The sequence below is a fragment of the Pan troglodytes genome, chromosome 19 (assembly GCF_028858775.2).
Source record: "Pan troglodytes isolate AG18354 chromosome 19, NHGRI_mPanTro3-v2.0_pri, whole genome shotgun sequence".
Taxonomy (NCBI): domain Eukaryota; kingdom Metazoa; phylum Chordata; class Mammalia; order Primates; family Hominidae; genus Pan; species Pan troglodytes.
Genome location: NC_072417.2, coordinates 79,179,848 through 79,199,251, shown reverse-complemented (window position 1 = coordinate 79,199,251; position 19,404 = coordinate 79,179,848). Strand labels below are relative to the sequence as shown.

Genomic DNA, 19,404 nt, shown 5'->3' with positions numbered 1-19,404 from the left:
AATTGCTTGAATCTGGGAGGTGGAGGTTGCAGTGAGCTGAGATGGTGCCACTGCATTCCAGCCTGGGCGATAGAGTGAGACTGCATCTCAATAAATAAACAAACAAATAAATAAATAAGCAAACATACAAACAAATCCTACTTTCAAGCACTTTCACGTAAAACACCTGCAATACAATATTTTTCATAGAATGGGCCACAGACCCCCTCCTTCCGTTACTATTACCTATCTGCTTATTTCAAAGAACAAGTGTTGTGCCCCAGAATTGTTAAGAATGGCCCAGAGTTCTGCATTTATGACAAAGTTTCCAGATAGTTCTTGTGCATCCTCAAGTTTGAGAAGCATTGCCATACAGAAGTAAGCATGGACTTCCAGGTCAATAGGACTGAATTTGCATCCTTGATGCTGGGTTTACATAGTGCCAAAAAATTTTTTCTGTATCCACTACAATTCCATGACCCATCATTGACGTCGTTCCTTTGCATATATTCAACTCCCTTGCTCTTCTCTCCTTTGGTAGTGTTTGCTGGCCAAACTCATCCCTGGCACCATCTGCCTTCCTTATGCCTGCACCTAAGGAACTGAACGTGGCTGGAAAAAAAAGAGAAACTCACAACCATGCCAATAGGTCCCATTTTAAATTCATAAACACAAACTTTACATGGGCCTCCAGCTCTGCCCGACAATCCTATTATATTTCTCTAGTTTGTTCACTCCCTTACTCTCTAAAGTGGCTATTTCACTTCTCAACCTTTCTCAAGCCACCTTCCTTCTCCTCACCCTTAGCTGATAACTTGGCTCCTTATTTCACTGAGAAAATAGAAAAGATCGAAAGATCATTTTTTAAAAATCTTTCCACTCCCAAATCCATCATTCTACCAGTATCGGCAACCACAGAATCTGCCTTCTGTCAGGTTACAATGGATGAACATCTAAGGACAAACCCTCTCTTTATGTGCTAGGTCCCATTTTCTCTCTCCTACTTAAGGATTTTACTCCTCTAATTAATGCTTATCCATGTTTATTTTTTCCTTTCTATTGGAACACTTCAATCAGCATACAGATATACAGTAATATCACCCATTAAAAAAAGAAGCCCTGTTACTTCACATCTTTCTTCCAGCTACTGCTCCAACTCTTTAGTCCCTGTTTTTACAAAAGTCCTGGAGTTATTTCCTTTGCCATCTGCACTAAGTACTACCCATCACTTCTCCACAATCTGCATTCTCCATAGGATTTCCCCACCCATGCCTCTTTCTCAGAACTTAACCCAATTCCATGTGATGTGGACCAGATCTTTTCTCCAAGATGCTTCTCTGCTCCTCCTCCTTTTACAGAAACCAGAGTGGCTCCCCTCCCTTCTAGGCTTTCATTCAAAAGCTCCAAATTCCCTTTACTTAACCTTAAAAAACAATTTTATGGCCAGGTGTGGTGGCTCACACCTGTAATCCCAGCACTTTAGGAGGCCAAGGCAAGTGGATCATCTGAGGTCAGGAGGTCGAGACCAGCCTGGCCAACATGGTGAAACCCCGTCTCTAGAAAAATACAAAAAATTAGCTGGGCATGGTGGCAGGTGCCTATAGCCCCAGCTACTTGGGTGGCTGAGGCAGGAGAATCGCTTGAACCTGGCAGGTGGAGGTTGCAGTGAGTCAAGATGGCGCCATTGCACTTTAGCCTGGGCGACAAGAGCGAAACTCTGTCTCAAAACAAACAAACAAACAAACAAACAAACAACAACAACAGCAAAATTTTACTTTTTCTTCCTCAATTCTTTCCTTCAGACTCTGTGTATGTGTGTGTGTGTGTGTGTGTGTGTGTGTGTGTTGTGTGTGTGTGTGTGTTGAAGGTGGAGTTTGAGAGGTTGTGGTATTTCCCCTTTCTAAACCAAAAGCCCTATTTAGGGATTTTTGCCAAACAAAAAACCATCTGCTCTGGTTTCCTCCTCTCAAAGCACAAAGCTTTAGAACCATTGTTTTCTTTACTTGTTGCATGTCAATTTAAAAATAGACCTCTCTTATCCTACCTATCAGCTCTAGACATGGAAAGAGGGCAGTAAGCATTTAGAATGTCTTCTCCTGCCCACACATGGTCACTGCATTGGCTCTGAAAAAGGGGAGAGAATATTTTTGTATTATCCCACCTTTTGTTGCAAATGCTTCATAATTCATTTTATTGTTTTTAAATTTAAAATATATGTTGGAACTAATAAACAAATTCAGTAAAGTTCCAGAATATGAAATTAACATACAAAAATCAGTAGCATTTCTATACACTAATAGCAAACCATCTGAAAAACAAATTAAGAAAACTCCCATTCACATAGCTACAAAAATATATATATATACTTAGGAAGAAATTAAGCCAAGGAGGCGAAAGACTTGTATGCTGAAAAATATAAAATATTGATAAAAGGAATTTAAAAAGACACAAATAAATGGAATAATATTAATGTTCATAGATTGGAAGAATTAATATTGTTAAAATGTCCATGTTACCCAAAGTGATCTACAGATTCAGTGCAATCCCTATCAAAATTCCAATGACATTTTTCACAGAAATAGAAAAAACAATTTGTATGAAACTACAAAGGCCCCTGAATAGCCAAAGCAATCTTGAATGAAAAGAACAAAGCTACAGTCATCACATTATCTAACTTCAAAATACACTACAAAGCTATAGTAATCAAATCAGCTGGTACAAATACAGACACATAGACCAACGTAAGAGAATAGGCAGTTCAAAAATAAACTCACACATTTATAGTCAATTGATTTTCTACAGAATGTCAGGGGTTGGCCAGGGCTGCAGTCTTATCTGAAGGGTCAAGTGGAGGAGGATTCACTTCTAAGCTCACTCAGTGGTTGTTGGCATGATTCAATTCCCTTTGGGCTATTGGAAGAGAGCCTCAATTTTTTACTGTTTACCTGTGACTTCCCTCAATTCACTGCCCTTCAGTCCTTAAAGGAAAATTGGATGGCACAGTACAGTACCCATGACAATACACTCTTTTTTTTTTTTGCTTGATCCACTGCTTTGTATGCTTTCTGAGAATAGCTCCTCCAGGATTCTGATAGACCTCTTTTCTTGGGTGAAACTCAGTAGAGTAAGGTTAGTGAGATAAACTACAACACCTGATGCTGCAGTTGGCCTTCGAACTGCAACGGATACTCATCTTCTTCCTCCACCACCATCCATTTCGTATTCTCCTCACCCTTGGCTGGCTCTTCTGTTGGTTTCAGTGGCTCTTCTGGTGTGTGACAAAGACCTTCATCCTTGAGGGGTCTGAAAGGCCTCTATGCCTTTCTGATGTTTCTATGATTTTTATAATCAAAATTGTATCAAGGAGTACTGAGGAGGCAGCAGCCCTATTTGCTCCTGATGATCAGAGTCAATGACCCTTTCTAAGATGGTGAGATTTTTGCTTGCTGGTTCCTTGGCAAAAGGAGCCCAAAGTTGCCAGGCACCATCTGTAGTTTATAGTTCAATAGGACTTGCTGTGCCCCTAGTGGAAGTGTTTCGCTTTTGGAAACAAGGCCTTTTAAACCATTTATAGATTTCAGATGTGGAACAAAAGCATAAGTGTCCCCAAGTGAGTCAAGGGGAGAGATAATAACTTGGCCACTGCTGCTTCAAATCCTTGATTCCCAGACCCATGTATTGTTCCTATTGGGGAGACAATGAAGATGTTTGATTTAAAGTATATACTTCATCATAGAGGATCATATCTCAAAGCTGGTGCTTTGATTATGTTTTCAACAGGCCATTTCAAGGTTCTATCAGCTGGCAGCTTCTGGATGGTTGGGTAGGTAATGTGATCAGTTGGTCCTGTGGTCAGGGGCCTATTGTCATACCTCCTTTACTATAAAATGGGTTACCTGGTCTGGTACAATGTTATGTGGGATCCTGTATCAGTGGATTCGAACTCCATAAGTCCTCAGATAGTGATGCAGGAAAAACAAATGCATATCCAAATAAGTATTGATTCCAAGCATAATGGATCTGTACTCCTTCAGTAGAAGTAGGTCCAATGCAGTCAACTTGATACCTTATGTGCCAGTGGATCTGCTTGCGAGATGGTGTCATCTTGGAGGCTCAACATTGGCCTCTGGTCTCTGTTGCTTGCCAGGTTGGACATTCAACCAAGGCAGCATCCAGATCAATCTATATAAGTAGGAGACCATGCTGTTGGGCTTATGAATTATCTCCATCCTTGTTACCCTAGCCATTTCAGTCATGTTGCCATTATGCCAGCACTGGGGTGGCCAGTGTTAGAGGCCAGATGCTGTCAACTGGCTGAGTCTTTTTCTCTATCTGGTTATGTAGTACCTTGCTAGTGGGAGTTAACATGTGCATCAAAGATCTTCACACTTTGTGCCCACCCCATTTATTCATTCACATGCCTCTACTCCTAGTCCTCTTGGTACCTGATCTACCCATCTTTCTTCTCACCTCTCAGACTCTGTCAAGCCACTACCTATGGGTTCATATATATTCTAATCATAAGCCACTTCTTTTTCCCCACAAGGAAGATGACCATCCAAAATTCTTCCCACGGGGAGGATTTTTTCTCACCACTGTTTTTCAAGATGCTCTTTGAATAAGCTGTATTGTAGCTATCATCCTTTTGTTTACCTACACACACGTACAGACCTTCATATCCATGAACCAAGCTCAGGCTTTTTCCTCCACTCTAAGCTGGTCCTACGGGATCATATGGGGTCACATGGCTATAGATGTGCACTTAGGAATGTCATTAGTACAACAGTGATGGATGATGTGGAGTTTTGACCTTCTGATCACGTAGCTTCAGGGTATATCCATTATCATCTTATCATGAGTTGTTGCTAGGCACACTTGACCTCATGACTTGGTGGGTATGACAGAATATAGCTGGTGATGGGCGGCTGTAACTGCCTGGTCACTTGGTGCCAAGCATCTAGTATATTAGAAATTGTTTCTCAAGGGGCATCTAATTCTCCACTGCAGGTGAGATGGCCCTGCTTTTTAGTCTTCTTAGATCTAGAAGAGTTCCTCCATTTTTCTTCCTCCTTTCTTACAATCTATATATATTTGAGATGGAGTCTTGCTCTGTTGTCCAGGCTGGAGTACAGTGGTGCGATCTCACTCACTGCAACTTCTCCTGCCTCAGCTTCCCAAGTAGCTGGGATTACAGGTGCCCACCACCATGCCTATTTAATTTTTTTTTTTTTTTAGTTGAGACAGGGTTTCACCATGTTGACCAGGCTGGTCTCGAACTCATGACCTCAAGAGATTTGCCCACCTTGGCCTCTCAAAGTGCTGGGATGACAGGGGTGAGACACTGTGCCCCCTCACAATCTTAATATTTTTAAAGAGTAGAGGACAATCATTTGGGTTTGTCTGAAGTTATATTATGACGCGATTTCAGTTGTATTGTTGCCGGGATTACAAGAGAAGTGAGATTGTAATCTTCTTAGTGCAGCATATCAGGAAGTACATGATATAAATTTATGCCATTACTATTGGTAATGTTAACTATGATTACTGGGCTAGAAATCTGATGTCTGCCAGATTTCTACATTGTAATCTTACTATATTGTCCTTTGTAATTAATTAATCAGTATCTCATGGGGAGATACTTCACAACTATGTGGATATCCTGTTTTTCATCAAATTTTCATCCAATAATTTTAGATTTTTACCTAAATCAATTGTTTTTGTGATGGTTGCCAACAAGTAATTTTTAAATTTATCACTCCTTCTACATTTATTATTTCTCATTCTGCTGTAAGGGAGTACTTTCCCATTTCCCCAAATTAATTAGTTAATTAATATTAGTGTGAACACATGGATCCTTATTCAGTGAGTTATGATTCACTAATATAATTCATTATTTTGATGCTTGAGTCGTCACAGAATTGATCAGTGGGAGCCACTTCAAGTGGCTCATGTGTCTTTTTGATATGTCTCCATATCCTTTGGGTACTTCCTAATTTTATTTAAAAAAAAATTTTTTTTTTTTGAGACAGCGTTTCTGTCTTGTTGCCCAGGCTAGAGTGCAATGGTGCGATCTTGGCTCACCACAACCTCCGCCTCCCGGGTTCAAGCAACTCTCCTGCCTCAGCCTCCCGAGTAGCTGGGATTATAGGCATGCGCCACCACACCCAGTGAATTTTGTATTTTCAGTAGAGATGCGGTTTCTCCATGTTGGTCAGGCTGGTCTTGAACTCCCGACCTCAGGTGATCCGCCCGCCTCGGCCTTCCAAAGTGCTGATATTACAGGTGTGAGCCACTGTGCCCGGCCCAGGACTCTGAATTCCTTCTTTGTACTTTTCTGAATTTTGTATTATCCTTTTGTATTCCTTCTTTGTATTATCCTGACTTTTGAGGAAGCTCAAAACAGCTATTTTGAATTCTCTGTAGGAAAGGTCACATATCTCTCTCTCTTTAGGATAGGTCACTGTTGCCTTATTTAGTTCATTTGGTGAGGTCATGTTTTCCAGCATGGTTTTGATGCTTATGGATATTAATTGTTGTCTGGGCATTAAAGAGTTAGGTATTTATTGCAGTCTTTGCAGTCTGGGCTTGTTTGTTGGGAAGGCTTTCCAAGTATTCAAAGGCAATCGAGTGTTGTGATCTAAGTCTTTGGTCACTGCAACAATATGTGCACCAGGAGAACCCTAAGCCCAGCAATGATGACTCTTGCAGAGCTCTTAAGGTATCACTTTGGTGGTCTTAAGTAAGATCCAAGAGAATTCCCTGGATTACCAGGCAAAGACTCTTGCTCTCTTCTCTTACTTTCACCCAGACAGAGTCTCTCTCTCCATGCTGAACTGCTTGGAGCTGGGTGACACAAGCAGCCTTGTGGCCTCAACAACTGGGACTGTACTAGGTCAGACCTGAAGCCAGCACGGCACTGGGTCTTGCCTGGCTACCGTCTGTTGTTCACTCAAGGCCTAAGGACTCTTTAGTCAACAGGTGGCGAATCCAGCCAGGCTTGTGTCCCTCCCTTCAGGGTGGTGAGCTCTCCCTAAGCCCAGGGCAGGTCCAGAAATGCTGTCCTGGACTTGGGAACCTTAGGAATCTACCTGGTGCTCTTTCCACTGCGCCTGAGCTGGCACCTAAACCGCAAGACAAAGTCCTTCCTACTCTTCCATCTTCTTCCCTCAAGGAGAAGGAGTCTCTCCCCCTGGTCACCACCATCCCAGGCCTGCAGCGATCACTGCCTGGCTACCAGTGATGTTCACTCAAGGCCCAAGAGCTCTTCAGTCAGCTTGTGGTAAAGGCTGCCAGGCTTGAGTCTCTTCCTTCATGGCACTGTGCTCCCCTCTGGCTTAGAGCAAGTCCAGAAATGCCACTCAGGGGCCAAGGCCTGGAATCAGGGACCCCAGGATCCTGCTTTGTGCTCTATCCCACTATGGCCGACTTGGTACCCAAGCTGCAAGACAAAGCCCCTTTACTCTTTCCTCTCCTTTCCTCAAGTAGAAGGAGTCTCTCCCTGTGACCACCACAGCTGGAAATGTGCTGAGTCACACCTGAAGTCGGCATGGCGCGGTATCTCACTCAAGTCTTGTGGTGAGTACTGCCTGGCAACTGGTGGTGTTAATTCAAGTCCGAGGACTCTTGGATCATCCGGTAATGAATCCTGCCGGAACTGGTACTTCTCTTTAAGGCAGTGGCTAGAGTGTGTCAAGAAACGTTGTCCAGCAGATAGGGCCTGGAACGGGGACCTCAGGATTCAGCCTGGTGCCCTATTCTACTGTGACTGAGCTGGAATGCAAGTTGCAAGACAAAGTTCTCTTTACCCTCCCCTCTCCTCTCCCCAGGCAGAAGGAAGTAGTCTCTCCTGGAGCTGCGAGCTGTGCTGCCTGAGGTCATGGGAGGGGTAACACAAGCACACCCTTGGCCACCCCAGCTGGTGTCTCACAGGTTGTGTGCACAAAAAGACCACTGACTCCAGCTCAGCACAGCACTAGGACTTGCCTAGGAATTTCAGTCCTTGTGGCCTAGACCACCTTTCAAGTTTATTTAGGACCCCAGAGCACTTTACCCCATGGTAGTGGGACTAGTTGGAACTCAAGTTCTGTCTGGCTGCTGGGATGGATGATTCTTTTCCAGCTAGGGCTGGTCTAAATGCTCCCTCGTGGTTACTAGGTGAATTCTGCCCTGTGTGGCTTTCTGCTGTGACAGACAGCACTGAATTCCAATGCAAAGTCCAACAAACAGTTCACACTCCCTCCCCCAAGCACACAGATTCTCCCTCTGCACCACATGGCCACTGATGGGGATGAGCGAGGGGTGGTGTCGACAACTCGAGATTGTCTTTCCCAGCCTCTTCAATGCCCCTTTCCTTGATATAATTTTAAAGCCAGGTACAGGGATTTTTGGTTATGACGGTGCTTTTTTGCATGGATGGTTGTTCTATTTGGTGTTCCTGTGAGGGGGATGATCACTGGAGGTCTCTATGTGGCCATCTTGCTCCACCACTTTTTTTTTGAGGCGGAGTCTCACTCTGTAGCCAGGCTGGAGTGCCGTGGCACGATCTCGGTTCACTGCAGCCTCTGCCTCCTGGCTTCAAGCAATTCTCCTGCCTCAGCCTCCCCAGTAGCTGGGACAACAGGTGTGCACCACCATGCTTTTGGTTAAAACACAATACTCCAAGCTTGTCATAATTTGTAAACCTCAGCTTTCTAAACCTCAGCCATTTCCCCAATGAACTGAAGATAACGGTGTTTAGAAATGAAGGTCTGGGCCGGGCGTGGTGGCTCACACCTGTAATCCTAGCACTTTGGGAGGCTGAGGCGGGTAGATCACGAGGTCAGAAGATCGAGACCATCTTAGCTAACACGATGAAACCCCGTCTCTACTAAAAATACAAAAAATTAGCCGGGCGTGGTGGCGGGCGCCTGTAGTCCCAGCTACTCGGGAGGCCGAGGCAGAAGAATGATGTGAACCGGGAGGCGGAGCTTGCAGTGAGCCGAGATTTCACCACTGCACTCCAACCTGGGTGACAGAGTGAGACTCCATCTTAAAAAAAAAAAAAGAAATCAAGGTCTGCATTGTGTCTGGGTGTAGTGCTCATTGATACAGAGGCATCACTGCTTCTAGGTCTTCTTCAACAGACAGAGCTAGGAAATACATACACATATTTATGTACACATACACTACTCATATACACAATAATTAGGTCTGCATTTTGATAGCACCAGATAGTCAGCATGCCTAACTTTGACACCTCAGCACTTCTGTTTTAAACCCTTAGCACTTTTCCAACACTCCTCCCTTCCCCAGCCTATTCTACAAAGAAGCTCCTGGGATATGGCAAGTTTGTTGAAGGTTGTGTTTTGTGCCATTTTGTTCACTGGAAGGCATTTTAGGGGGCTGGATAGGTTTGGATCACTGAAAAATAATCAGAGCAGACTTTAGAGCTTAGACGATAGTCCTGATTCCTCTCATTTAATGGTATTTTCACAGAAATAAAAATCTGCTATTTTTGTAATTGGAAGAGGCAATTTGGATTTGAGGAGTCCATCGGTAGAAACTGCCCAATTGCAGCCCCTCTATTTAGTGGTTATGTGGTCTATTTTGTGCCATAAGTAGATTCCCCTTTTCAAGTGTTTTTCTTCTTAAATGCTTTGATCACCAGGTTGCCTGTCATCACAGTTGTGCTGTACCCTCCCTAGCCATAGTTTGCAGTGATCTCCCCCTGCTGGAGATGGTACAGGAAGTACTAACCGCCACAGGTAGCCTAGTGAAGAAAGAACCACAACCATAAGGAGCTGGTTATCATCCTCCTTTTTTTTTTTTTTTTTTTTTGAGATGGAGTCTCGCTCTGTCTCCCAGGCTGGAATGCAGTGGCGCAATCTCGGCTCACTGCAAGCTCCGCCTCCCGGGTTCACGCCATTCTCCTGCCTCAGCCTCCAGAGTACCTGGGACTACAGGTGCCCGCCACCACGCCCGGCTAATTTTTTGTATTTTTAGTAGAGACGGGTTTTCACCATGTTAGCCAGGATGGTCTCGATCTCCTGACCTCGCGATCCGCCCGCCTCGGCCTCCCAAAGTGCTGAGATTACAGGCGTGAGCCACTGCGCCCCGCCCATCCTCTATTTTTGCACAGTTGAACTGAATCTTCCCAAAGTAATATTACTCACCTAGCAATCATAGACTAAATGAACTCTATACTATATAACTGTAACTCTACAAATGCATATAACTATATAACTATACACTCTATAAATGCACATGGCTAGGGAGGCCTTCCTCCAAGACAAGTAGGTCCCTGAAGATGCTTCTCAATGACCGTCTTTTTTCTCTTGGTTTATGGCAGGACGGTGTTCTAAATGCAAAGGATCAATGTTTTCACGTATCTCTTATGCTATATTTCTGCAAGAAGTTTATAACATAATTCTCTCGTTTCTAATACATGGACCAATCTTTCAATATATAGGATCTCTTTCCTGTGCCCCAAACTTAATAATAAGTACTATTCCTCAGTGACATTTCCTATCTATTAACCTGAGGATCATTCCCTGCTTTAATCTCTCAATAAAAGATTAAAAAGATAAAAGAAAGAAAGAAAAGGAAAGAAAACAGCTTGAGCTGTGTGCATGTGTGTGCCAGTATGCCTGTGTGTGGGTGTGTATGTGGTTGCTGTGCAAATATTTGTTGCTTTTGTGTAAGTGTGAGTATATATGTGGTATGTGTGGCATGCATGTGGATTTGTGTATGTGGTTTGAGTGTGTGTGCTTTGTGTATGTGCCCATGCGTATGCATGTGAGTGTGTGTGTGTGTGTGTCTGCGCATGCACGTGCACATGATAATTAGTTCTTTGTGTGCCATTGCTGCCTCCTAGTGGCATCTATTCCTTTCCAAAGTGCTGGCAAAACAGTTGGGAAAGAAAAGAAGCCCTCATATTGAAGTTTCCTGTGTCAGGCACTGGGTACATTTTTCTACATATCTCACCTCTGTTAATTCAATCTCCCCAATCATCCCATAAGGAAAATAAATAAACTGAAGCTCAGGAAGATTATGTAACTTAGTTTACCGAGGTCACAAAGCTAATAAGTGACAGAACCAGATATCTAAACTTCAGAATGATTTCTTTCGTACCATTTTTATACTGCTAGTTAAGCTATGATTTTTCCCAGTAGCTTTCTGGAAATATTTGCATTCTAAAGTTGGAGTTTTACAGCCTACTCCTGAAAGAAGTTGGTAGAAAAGATTGTTGTATATGCAAGGCTAGGAAGTATCCTAGGTTGCTAGTTTTTATGGATACTGGCTAGGGCATTATGGCAATATGTATATCACTGAAGGGAAGGGAGAAAGAGTAGCCAGTTTATCTCTGTTAATATCCTATAGCATGAATTGCCCAAGAGGCTAAGATAGAATAAGCAGCAGAAGGAGGAATGAAATGGTGAATATTGCTTAGTTCTAGCATAAGGAAGAAATCCAAAGTCACTGTGCTAAAGGCAGTGACTCTTTTCTTAGTAGTGAAAAAAAGAAAACATGCCTCGTCATTCTTAGTTTCTGCAATCTTTATACTGTATTTATTTATTTATTTATTCTATTAAAAAAATAGAGACAGGGTCTCGCTATGTTGCTTAGGCTGGTCTGAAACTCCTGGGCTCAAGCAATCTGCCTTCCTCTGCCTCCCACAGTGTTAGGATTACAGGCGTGAGCCACTGTGCCTGGCCTATAATGCATTCATTTGTGGTATAATCTATACTTCTGTGGTCTGTGAATAGAAAGTTCTGCATTACTCACCATTCAGTTTAAGGAATTTACCAGGTACAGGATTGTTTTCATATTTGTCTCTAATGTGTTTATATAATAATTACAATTCTTGGTATTTACAAATTGTTTTCCATCTAGATAGCTAAAAGTCATTTACATTTTTCACTCTAATGATGGAGTATCTTAATAATGCAAAATGGTGAATCACGGAAATTTGATTGCTTTGAATGTTAGCTTATGCATATTGCTAATTTTGAAACAATAAATTAAAAATATGGAAGATACTTATATCTGTCTAATATATCTATATAACTATATATAAAATTCCACAAAAATAGATAAAGGACAAAAGAGATACTTTGCAGAAGAATAAAAGACTAATAGAGATATTTAAATATTTCAACTTCTCTAATAGTGAAAAATGCAAAGTAAAAAGAGATGCTTTTTTTTTTACATACAATTAGCACAGATCTAAAAAACCATTAATGTGAGACAGTCATTTGCACAGACCATTGAGTGAAGATGCAATTTGAAAAATACTTCCAGTAAGTGATTTGGCAGTACTGACCAAAAGCCTTAATGCTTTTATAATGCCCATAAGAATATCTTTTATGGAGAGAGCTAAAATTTCAACCAAGATGTATATATTCAAAGGCATTCATTGCAACATTATTTATAAGGGCAAGAATTGGTAACCACAGGAGAGTAATTGAGAAAATTGTCATATCTACATGATGATATAATAAGTAGATATTAAAAATGATAACATAGATATAAAAATTTGAGTAAATATATACAAATGTTAATAGTAGTTATTACTTAATGGCAGGATTGCACATAAGTTTTTTCTCCTTTAAACTTTCCAGTATTTTTCAATTTCCTTATAAGGGAAATCAAACTTTGAAACCATGAAAACTTTTTATTTTTATTTTTTTATTTTATTTATTTATCTTTTTGAGACGGAGTTTCGCTCTTGTTGCCCAGGCTGGAGTGCAATGGTGTGATCTTGGCTCACTTCAACCTATGCCTCCCAGGTTCAAGCGATTCTCCTGCCTCAGCCTCCTGGGTAGCTGGATTACAGGCATGTGCCACCATGCCCAGTGAATTTTGTATTTTTAGTAGAGACGGGGTTTCTCCATGTTGGTCAGGCTGGTCTCGAGCTCCCGACCTTGGGTGATCCACTCGCCCTGGCCTCCCAAAATGTTGGGATTACAGGCATAAAAAAGCTATTTAATACATGTTTTACTTTTTCTGCTCTTTCTTTACATCACTCTTTTCCTTATCTTTATCTTTACCCTTGTCAGCTTTTCTATCTTTTTGCTCTCTTTTTTCTCCTGCCCTTCTTTCTTGTCTCCATCCTGGTTGGCAATCTTGTTGTTGATGAGGTTGTGCAGGGCGACCACCGAATGGATCAGTGAGGCCCACAGAATGGATCAGTGAGGCCAAGTACACTACCACCATCTGGTCATTGGTCCTCAGGTAAAAGGCTTTAACAGGCTCCTGCAGGCTAACATCTGGCAGCAGGTTGAAGACATCCTGCAGCTCGTAGATGATCTGGTGGTTGATGCGCAGCTTGCCTGTGGCTACTTTTTCCAGGTAGCTCCTGATATCCAGAAGCTTGGAGTTCAGTCCCTTCAAACCATGGACCCGGTTTGTGATCCGCTGGGACAGAGTGCCTACCGTTGTGTTGTGTCTTTGATGTCTCGTAACAAGTGTTCAACTCCAACTTCCTCAGCTTACTCTGCTCCAATTTCACTGGTCACATGTTCAAATGTTTTCAAGGTTGGAGTTCCATCATCTTGGATTTCTTCCACTGAAATGTATGCTTCTGTGGGCAGCCCTAGGTCCTTTGGATTCACATCAATAATGATCAATACCGAGTTAGGATAGTATCTTTTCATGAGTTCATTGATGGTAATGCCATTCTTGTGTATTTTCAGGCCTGTGTGGTACCAGACAACTATTCTTTCTCTGGCATTGACTTTCTTAAACATTCCATACATGTTTTCCAAATAATCATGGTCTAAAAACCACATAGAATTGTCTTTGTCATCTTCATCAAAAGGAACTGCAAAACTGTTCAATACATCAAGTACTTTCTTTTGCCATGACCCCCAAAACACACCAACAACGCGTTTCTGGATTCCAACCTTGCCAATTCGGTTGAAATGATCCACCACACTGAGCAGCACCGGGGGTGGCCCACCACCTTCTGTACTGCCAGCTCTGGCATCGAGACACACCTCGCCCAGGCCTGGCTCCCTGCGACCTGCAAACACCGGCAGCGGTAGTGATTTCCCTGGGGCTCCATCAGGCCCAGGCTCTTCTTCCCTCACGTTTACATTTGACTTTGCAAAACAAAAAACTCAAATAACAGTGGCTTAAACAAACAAAGGTAATCTCTAGGTCTCCCACTATAGTTACTTTAATTTTATAGAGCAAGAGTTTAAATTATACAGATTGGCCGGGTGTGGTAGCTCATGCCTGTAATCCCAGCACTTTGGGAGGCCAAGGCAGGCGGATCACCTGAGGTTGGGAGTTCGAGACCAGCCCGACCAACATGGAGAAACCCTGTCTCTACTAAAAATACAAAAAATTAGTCGGGTGTGGTGGCACGTGCCTGTAATTCCAGCTACTGGGGAGGCTGAGGTAGGAGAATCGCTTGAAGCTGGGAGGTGGAGTTTGCAGTAAGCACGCCATTGCACTCCAGCCTGGGCAACAAGAACAAAACTCTGTCTCAAAAAAAAAAAAAAAAAAAATATATATATATATATATATATATACACACACACATACATATGTATACAGATCATCAGATTTAATCCTTCAAGATGCAGATTAGTTCAAATTAGAGACGAATAATTATTATCTTTCTAATTAATAAAAGCTCACATTTTCCTATTGATTTTTTTCTGTAGAGAATAATTGAATTCACATTGTTCAATGTCATCTAGACTAATTCTTAAGTTTATATTTTGAAAATAAGCAGATCCCTTTCAACATGGGAAGTATAGCACAATTATCTTCCCACACAGAAAATAAAAACAAATTTTTTTAGGGTCCTCTTTGTACTACCATTATCAACAATGTCACCATTTGATTTTTAAAAATTGAGATAAGATGTCATTTGTTTTTGAAACAAACCTACTTTCATTTAAGTCATTTGTAGCTGTTAGGAAACAATATTTTCAATAGAAATAGTGTTTCAATGTCACTCTCTTTTTATCAAAGATAAAACAAGGTTCTGTATATATTTTCCTATGCTGACTTTATAAGCACAGCACGGTGTTTTCTTTATTTCCTCTCTATCCCAAAACGTGATTTGTATCTTTTTTTTTTTTGAGACAGAGTCTCACTCTGTCACCCAGGCTGCAGTGCGGTGGCGCGATCTTGGCCCACTACAATGTCTGCCTCCTGGGTTCAAGCAATTCTCCTGCCTCAGCTTCCTGAGTAGCTGGGATTACAGGTGCCCACCATCAAGCCTGGCTAATTTTTGTATTTTTAGTAGAGATGGGGGTTTCACCATGTTGGTCAGGCTGGTCTCGAACTCCTGAGCTTGTGATCCGCCCACCTCGGCCTCCCAAAGTGCTGGGATTATAGGCGTGAGCCATCGCGCCCAGCTGCATTATTTATATACCTTTTAAGCCAGGTGACATAATCTGAGTTGAAATGTGGTTATTTGGTATTTGTCTTATTACCTCCTACTATCTCATAAATTTTTGGAGGGTGGAGACTTATCTTTTTTGTCATAAGTACAGAATCTTTGTTGTAGTTAGAACCATTTGGGTTTACCCATCAGTTCAGTCCTCTGAGAAAATAACCCCAAACCCTCTCCCCAAAGTGCAAAGATGAGCTAAGAAAGTCATGTTTATACAATAGGATGCCCTATCTCCTGGCCATATCTCATTGGACTAATTGTGCTTACCTGATTCAAATTAGATCACTCACTTTCACTCTCCATAGCAAGAGATTTATATTCAGAAAAGTTAGTCTTCCGGGTTTCTAGACTGGAAGCTTTATGCATAGGGTGGTCATATTCTACCACTTGTGCAGAGAAAAGCACGAAAATTAATGTGCATTCATTTGGTGATTCAGTGAACATTTATGGATTGTTTCTATATGGTAGTTACCCTGCAAGGTGCTGTCTGTGCAATGGTGAACCTAACAGGTATCGTCTTCATTCTTTTGGAAACTATAGGCATTTTTAAAAGATTACACCTGGGTTGGGTGCAGTGGCTCACACCTGTAATCCCAGCACTTTAGGAGGCAGAGGTGGGTGGATCACTTGAGGTCAGGAGTTCAAGATCAGCCCGGCCAACATGGTGAAACCCCATCTCTACCAAAAATATAAAAAATTAGCTGGGCGTGGTGGCACGCGCCTGTAATCCCAGCTACTCTGAAGGCTGAAGCAGTAGAATTGTTTGAACCCGGGAGGCGGAAGTTGCAGTGAGCTGAGATCACACCACTGCACTCCAGTCTGGACGACAGAGCGAGACTCCGTCTCAAATAAATAAATAAATAAATAAATAAATAGATTACACTAATTAATATTTGATGACAAATTTTGATAAATGCAATGAAGAAAAGAGAACCAGGGGATTTGAAAGGAAATAAGGGCTGGTTTGAGAATCAGTGAAGGCCTCTCTGAGGTACTGATATTTAAGCTAAGGTGAAGAACAAAGTGTCATAGCATTTCCAGTGGAGGAAACATTCCCTTAATATGCCTGCATATACCTGATGTTCAATAAATGTACATTGAGTTGGAAGATTATTATCTTTATGCAGTAACTAGACATAGAAGGAAAATTCATTGATTACCATAGGTGTTTGGCCATAAAACATTTATAAGACACTGCATTTTTTAGGCCACATAAGCCTGGAGCTACACTACAACAGTGACAAGAGAATATATATATATATATATATATTTTTTTTTTTTTTTTTTGAGACAGAGTCTCGCTATGTTGCCCAGGCTGGAGTGCAGTGGCACGATCTTGACTCACTGCAAGCTCTGCCTCCCAGGTTCACGCCATTCTCCTGCCTCAGCCTCCCAAGTAGCTGGGACTACAGGTGCCCACCACCACGCCTGCTAATTTTCTTTTTTGTATTTTTAGTAGAGATGGGGTTTCACCGTGTTAGCCAGGAGGGTCTCGATCTCCTGACCTCATGATCCGCCTGCCTCGGCCTCCCAAAGTGCTGGGATTACAGGCATGAGCCACCACGCCTGGCCGACAAGAGAATATTTACCTGGCTTCATCCTTGAGGTTCCTGAATAGGCTCTGAGTTCAGCAATTTCTTCCCAAATATTTGTAGAGGTCCCCAGGGTGAGTCACATGGGTGCTCTGTATATGATGGAACTACCCTATCATAGTGCTCTGTCTCTGACTGAGCTACTTGGGAGGCTGAGGTGGGAGGATTGCTTGAGCTCAGGAGTTGGAGGCTGTAGTGAGCTATGATCATGCCACTGCACTCCAGCCTAGGTGACAGAGCCAGGCTCTGACTCTAAAAAAAGAAAAAAGAAAATTCTCAAAGGAAGTTCTTTACACTGTAAGATTAGGAATCACTCTCTTATACAAAGAGGAAGATGCTACATGAAGGGCAACTCATGACCAACACTTTGCTTCATGCATCATCACTTTCCCCTTCAATTTTGCATATTGCCATTGAACCAGATCTCTTTAGGATGACTTACTTTTTCTTTTTTTTTTCGAGATAGAGTCTCACTCTGTTACCCAGGCTAGAGTGCAGTGGCGTGATCTTGGCTCACTGCAACCTCCACCTCCTGGGTTCAAGCGGTTCTCCTGCCTCAGCCTCCTTAGTAGCTGGGATCACAGGCGTCCACCACTGCACCTGCTTTTTGTATTTTTAGTAGAGATGGGGTTTCACCATATTGGCCAGGCTGGTCTTGAACTCCTGACCTCATGATCCACCTGCCTCAGCCTCCCGAAGTGCTGGGATTACAGGCATGAGCCACCATGCTCAGCCAGGATGACTTAATTTCTAGGCGGTTCCTTGGTTCTCAGGTAAGGAGTTTCCAAGTGAAACTTGCCTACCAGTCATCTAAACATGACATGTAGGCTTGAGTTCCAAGGTGAACACAGCTCAGGCTCAAGCTGGTATCCCTTTCATGTTATATACACATAACATAAATAATAAAACTCTATATGCATATCTTAAATTTTTATTTGCATGTGTGTGTATATATGAATGAAAAATATATAAATGAAAATGATATATATAAATGAAAAAAGTGACAATCAGCTTGTTCTTAAAAGCGGGAAGGGAGATCTACTCATCTTATTTTCACCTAAGTAGAGGAAATATTTAAAGACATTTTTCATTTTCAGTTATATTCTTCTGCTATAGTTATTTCCTCTGAGATGAGCTTGAGCTTGTTACATTTTTTTCTTTGATTTATCTTCTATTTATTTATCTTCTATTTTTCTTTTCATGTTTATTTAGACACCATTTGTCAAATTCATTTCATATTCTTTCAGCAATGCAGTTTATGATTCTAAAAATTGCATATATTTGTTATGCACAACATTGTGAAATGACTAAGTCAAGCTAATTAACATAAGCGTTGTTTCACATACTTATTAATTCTGTGATGAGAACACTTAAGATGTACTCTTTTAGCAATTTTCAAGAACACAATACATTGTCATTTACTATGGTCACCACGTTGTATAATAGATCGCTTAGACTTATTCCTCCAATCTAACTTAAATTTTGTTTCCTTTGACCAATGTCCTCCTCCTCCTGAGGCTGGAGTAGGGTAGTTTATCTTTTTTTTTTTTTTTTTTTTTGAGTCTCGCTCTGTCGCCCAGGCTACAGTGCAGTAGCGCAATCTCGGCTCATTGCAACCTTTGCTTCCCGGGTTCAAGCAATTCTCCTGCCTCAGCCTCCCGAGTAACTGGGATTACAGCCGTGCGCCACCACGCCTGGCTAATTTTTTGTATTTTTAGGAGAGACAGGGTTTCACCGTGTTAGCCCGGATGGTCTCGATCTCCTGACCTCCTGATCCGCCCGCCTTGGCCTCCCAAAGTACTGGGATTACAGACGTGAGCCACCGCGCCCGGCCAGTTTATCTATCTTGAATGTATTAACTGACTGGTTAAATTCCTGCAATTGCATGCTTGATTTTGCATCCTTGATTCTCAGTACTAATTATCTGGATTATAGATCATTCCCTAGTTATAAACATGTTCAGGTATGCTTTTGAAAACTAAACATTCTTAAAAGCATTCTGTACCCTTTATTTTCCTTAGCATGATTTGTCTTTGAGACAAGGAAGAGCTGTTGGTGTTTACTTCCAGTGGGATAGGTTTTAAAAAGAACCTTTTGAAGAATTTGACTTGGGTTTTGATTTATCAGAGAGTGAGGAAATTTTCACTTGAGACTCATTCAACTCTGATGTCTGCCAACATAACGGATCACCCCTTCTGTGAACATCCTCCAGCCGCCCCATTTTCTGTGCCCTTATTTTTTCGCCACGGCCCCTAAGGTGATCATAAGCGACTCTGCGCGGGATGCGGGAGGGCAGCAGCATTCAAACTGTGGTCGGGTTATCCCGGAAGCTTCGACTGGGGACCCGCCAAGGGGCCCACAAGCTGGGGTGCGAGTCTGGCGGCTGCTGGGCCAGCAGGAGCGTCGCCATGGCAACGGGGCCGCGCGCACGCCGCCACCTGT

General features: G+C 42.2%; 1 pseudogene; it reads right to left on the bottom strand.

Annotated features, from left to right (window-relative positions):
* Positions 1-12,954: 12,954 nt before the first annotated feature.
* On the bottom strand, positions 12,955-13,998 carry LOC468460 (26S proteasome non-ATPase regulatory subunit 7-like; annotated as a pseudogene).
* Between the last annotated feature and the right edge of the window lie 5,406 nt (positions 13,999-19,404).